Source organism: Ostrea edulis, chromosome 2 (assembly GCF_947568905.1).
Source record: "Ostrea edulis chromosome 2, xbOstEdul1.1, whole genome shotgun sequence".
NCBI classification, from domain to species: domain Eukaryota; kingdom Metazoa; phylum Mollusca; class Bivalvia; order Ostreida; family Ostreidae; genus Ostrea; species Ostrea edulis.
This window is the reverse complement of record NC_079165.1, coordinates 81,907,730-81,913,585: the sequence shown is the minus strand read 5'-3', so window position 1 is coordinate 81,913,585 and position 5,856 is coordinate 81,907,730.

The window sequence follows — 5,856 nt, the reverse complement described above, 5'->3', positions numbered from 1 at the left end:
TGGTAGTCTTGAATGTATTTTGATAAACACTTTTGGATTCAATGTAGAGATCATCTACAAAAACACATCCATGCACTGCGACTTTAATTTACTTTGCAACCATTCTAATGGAACCTCAGTTTTTCTGTAGAAAGTGTCTTGAGGTTTTTTCTTTCTCTTTAGTTCACCTGAGCTGAAAGCTCAAGTGAGCTTTTCTGATCGCCTGTTGTCCGTCTGTAAACTTTTTACATTTTCAACTTCTCCAGAACTACTGGGCCAATTATACCCAAACTTGGCCAAAAGCATCCTTGGATGAAGGGCTTTGTTTGTTCAAATGAAGGCCATGCCCCCTTCAAAGGGGAAATAATCACAAAAATAGGGTGGGATCATTTAAAAATCTTCTCAAGAACCACTGGACCAGAAGAGCTGAAATTTACTTGAAAGCTTCTTGACATAGTGCAGATTGAAGTTTGTAAAAATCATGGCCCCAGGGGGTAGGATGGGGCCACAATAGGGAATCGAAGTTTTACAAACAAATATATAGGGAAAATCTTTAAAAATCTTCTTCTCAAAAACTACTGGGCCAGGAAAGTGGAAATTTACATTAAAGTTTTCTGACATAGTGCAGATTCAAGTCATGGCCCCTGGGGGTTGGATGGTGCCACAATAGGGGATCAAAGTTTTACATAAAAAATATATAGGCAATATCTTTCAAATTATTCTTCTCAAGAACCACTGGGTCAGAAGAGCTGACATAGTGCAGATTCAAGTTTGTTAAAATCATGGCCCCCAGGGTTAAGATGAGGTGACAATAGGGGATAAATTTTTACATGAAATACTTTAAAAATCTTCTGATGAAAAATCACTAGGCCAGAAAAGTTGACATTCACATGAAAGCTTTCTTACCTAGTCCAGAATCGATTATGAAAAAATATCCTTGGGTAAAGGGGATTCAAGTTTGTTCAAATGAAAGGTCATGCCCCTTCAAAGGGGAGATAATTACAAAAATAGGGTGGGGGCACTTAAAAATCTTCTCAAGAACAACTGGACCAGAAAATCTGAAATTTACATGCATGAAAGCTTCCTGACATAGCGCAGATTCAAGTTTGTTAAAATCATTACCCCCAGGGGTAGGATGGGGCCACAATAGGGGATCAAAGTTTTACATGCGAATATATAGCAAAAATATTGAAAAGTCATCTCAATAACCACTAGGCCAGAAGTCAAATTCACATGAAAGCTTCCTGACACAATGCAGATTAGAGTTTGTTAAAATTATGGTCCCCAGGGGTAGGATAGGGCCACAATAGGAGATCAAATTGTTACAGTTATATACTGATATATAGGAAAAATCTTTAAAAATATCTCTTGAACTATTTAAGCTAGGGCTTTCATGTTTCGTATGAATATTCTTTACAGCAAGACCTTTCATGTGATCTTACGACCTTGACCTGAAAGTTTGACCTACTTTCAATAAATAGCTGACCTATACAATGTCTTGAACAATTCAAGGCAGATCTTTCATACCTTGCTTATATATTTCTTATGGCAAGACCTTTCATTTCATATCAAGACCATTGGAGTTTGACCTACTTTTAAGAAAACGTATTAAATATATCCAGAACTATTTTAGGTGGGGCTTTTGCATTTTGAATATAGATTCTTTATGGCACCGTACACAATGGTGTTTGAACTTTTGACCTTGTAATTTTACCTACTTTATAAAAAAAAACCCGACTGATTCAACATCTCCTAAACTATTCTCAAAGGTAGGACTTTCATATTTTGTATATACTTCATGCGCGGATCTAGAGGGGGGGTCGGGTCCGGAACTCCCCCCCCCCCCCCCCCCCCCTGGAATTTGCAAAGATAAATTTTTTTACAATATAACGATTTATAAGAACAAGAGGCCCATGGGCCACATCGCTCACCTGAGTCACCTTGATCCATATCAGAAGATTTTCCATATCTATTTACATGTAAAACCGTAGTCCCTATTATGGCCCCAAACCTACCCCTGGAGGCCATGGTTTTTGCAAACTTGAATCTACACTATGTCAGAAAGCTTTCATGTAAATGTGAACTTCTTTGGCCCAATGGTTCTTGAGAAGATTTTCCCTATATATTTGTATGTAAAACTTTGATCCCCTATTGTGACCCCATCCTACTCCAGGGGGGCATGATTTTAACAAACCTGAATCTGCACTATATCAGAAAGCTTTCATATGAATCTCAGCTTTTCTGGCTTAGTGGTTCTGGGAAGAAGATTTAAAAGATTTTCCCTATATATTTGTATGTAAAACTTTGATCCCCTATTGTGGCCCCATCCTACCCCCGGGGGCCATGATTTTAACAATTTAGAATCTGCATTATATAAGGAAGCTTTCATATAAATCTCAGCTTTTCTGGCTCAGTGGTTCTTGAGAAGAAGATTTTTAAAGATTTTCCCTATATATTTGTATGTAAAACTTTGATCCCCTATTGTGGCCCCATCCGACCCCCGGGGGCCATGATTTTAACAATTTAGAATCTGCATTATATAAGAAAGCTTTCATATAAATCTCAGCTTTTCTGGCTCAGTGGTTCTTGAGAAGAAGATTTTTAAAGATTTTCCCTATATATTTGTATGTAAAACTTTGATCCCCTATTGTGGCCCCATCCGACCCCCGGGGGCCATGATTTTAACAATTTAAAATCTGCATTATATAAGGAAGCTTTCATATAAATCTCAGCTTTTCTGGGTCAGTGGTTCTTGAGAAGATTTTTTAATGACCCTACCCTATTTTTACCTTTTCTTGATTATCTCCCCTTGGAAGGTGGTCTGGCCCTTTATTTTAACAATTTAGAATTCCCTTTACCTAAGGATGTTTTGTGCCAACTTTGGTTGAAATTGGCCCAGTGGTTGTTGAGAAGAAGTTGAAAATGTGGAAAGTTTACAGACGGACGGACGGACGCCGGAATACGGGTGATCAGAAAAGCTCACTTGAGCTTTCAGCTCAGGTGAGCTAAAAATGAGTTATATCACGGGTTCGATTTTGTGAAAAGGTTCGACCCCCCCCCCCCCCCTGGAAAAAATTTCTGGATCCGCGCCTCTACTTTCTGACAAGACCTTGTGATACATCCGTATCTGATCTTGTGACCTTGACATACTATCTTAAATACCTGTCCTAATCAATATAAGGTAAAACTTTTATATTTTGCATATATATAAATTCTTTTTGGCAAGGCCTTGACATACTTCGGTGTTTTGATCTTTAAGAGCTTTCATATTTTGTATAAAGATTTCTTATGGCAACAGCTGAACAATGGCAGGGCCAAAGTGACTCAAGTGAGCGATGTAGCCCATGGGTCTTGTGTTTGACTTTTATTTAGGGAACTCTCCGGAATCAATGAATTGAATTTATGAGGCCATCCTTCCAATTTTACGTAGATTTCCTTAGTTTTACCTCTACATCTTTTCCTCCCGTGTCTTCTTGACCCTGTAGAGTGTTGTTTGTATTGATAACTTTAAGAACCTCGGATTCGTAGAATGTACACTCAGTTGAATATTGGGACAGATCTGTCGGTTTATACACAGGGATGCCATCTCTCGTGTAAAGTTGACTGACTTTAAAATGTTCTTCAGTCCATTTCTGTTGGTAATTTCTAATTGAAGTTGTGATATACATACATAATCTCCCTATTTTAATCTTGTATAAAGGTTTTATTCTCTTCTTTATGATTTAAGTTGGGAGTTCTCTGTTGTTACTTTTTGGTGTGGAACTTTCTTCTTTGCTGATAAGTTAGTCATATATCCAACTTCTCCAGTGTTGTTTTTATTAACAGACGTACGTAAAATCACTATACTAACGACCCATGAAGTCGTTTATTGAAACTTTTAACTAAATTTTGTTTTTGTAAAATGTTTGGTAAAATATTTGTATAATGATACAACGCATATCAGAAAGTAACTGAAGTAGCATGAATTTCACAAATAAAATCTTTATGCTATCAAAATGCATGCAGGATACGTCAAATTTATTTATACGCCAGTGCTATAAACTATCAGTATTGAAACATGTTGTTTAATGTTAAACATGTGAATCAAATAACTTTAAATTTGATGACTTTATGACAGTTCATTTACAAGAAACAAATAATAACCTAATTCAGGGAATTTATGACAAAATAAGTGGGTGGAATACCTAAAAATAATGCAGATTAAGACACCCCCTTTCCCCCGTTACAAACTCACAAAACGCCACCGTCCCTTCATTAAAACCTGGTCTACTATAAGATGTTTATACATGCATTAAGTCACAATTAGCAGCAATTATGAAAGATTGTAAATGAAAATAATACAGATGCTAATTCAAGAGGGCGACTTCCAGTTTGTTGGTTTTTAATACTATCTACAATTCTTTTATAGGAAAGTAAGTTTTATCACATATCACAACAATATACGATTTTGTATTTGAGTTCTAAAAGGGCATTTCAAAGAGGGCTCATTGCTCATCATATGTAATCAAGCAAACAATTCGCCTCATTTTAATCATTTTATGTAATATATGAATTTCTGACTTTGTTCTAAAGTTGACCTCAAAATCAATAGGGGTCTTCTTCAAATTATGTAGATTTACTGTATGAAATTGCATTGCAAAAGCTTAAGGCCTTTCAGAGATATAGTCTGGAAACAAAAGTGTGACAGGCAGTTAGAATGACTAACAGACAGATATGACAGTAATATCTATTGTCACTCAGAGTGAGGAAAAAGAAGAGGCCACAATGTTCACCCGAGTCACATTGGCCCTGCTATTCTTCAGAAGATATTCCCACAAAAAAATTTGACCCAATATTATGACCCCACCCCATCTCCACAATTTAGGGTTCTCCACTATCAATATTATCTCCACAGAACCACGAATCTACACAATTTAGGGTTCTTCACTATCAATAATATCTCCACAGAACCACGAATCTACACAATTTAGGGTTCTTCACTATCAATAGTATCTCCACAGAACCACGAATCTACACAATTTAGGGTTCTTCACTATCAATATTACTAACAAGACCTTACTGTTATAGAGAAGTATGTTTTAAAAGATTTTTCTCACTATAGTCGTGTATTATCTCAAATTTGACCCCACAAAATCCCCAGGGTTCATAAATTGAAAAGAGAAAAGCTTGAATCAACACAAGTTGGAAACGTTTGACAAACACTACTGTGTTCCTGCTACTCTTTTTATGCCTCGTTCACACGGATGCACATTAAATTCTACTTCGCATCAAATTTGATGCGAAGTAAAATAATGCGCATTAAATTAATTCGAATTAAATAGCGTTCACACCCCGGTAATATTTAATGCGAAGTAAACTAATGCGCATTAAATTCGTATGCATCTCTAGTAAAGGGTGCGCAAAATAAATTAAAGAATAAACTATGTTATTGAAAATTATTTTTATAGATATTTTAATGAATATTGTGTAGATCTATACAGAATTCTTTGTTCAAAACGCTATATAGGCCTACATGTAGTATACTACATGTTTACAATTTAGGCCTACATACATAATTCTGATCTACACATAAGGACTTTTTTGTCGTGTTTATTTATATGTTCCCAAGAAATTACTTGTTATTTCCTCCGACAACCAGCATTCAATCTAGACAATATATTGTTTCTTCATGGGCCCAATTTTAAAACTTCGGAACGTCTTTTTCACTATTCCGCTGACTACTGTTATGACGTAATTTTTAATTACTAATACGTATTATAAGTCTACTATGACGTCATATGGTATAAAAATTAACAATGAGCGGCATATATTTTAAAAAATGTAAAAAAGAAAATCATATTATCACTATTTTAGAACATTTTTGTCGTATTTAAAAAC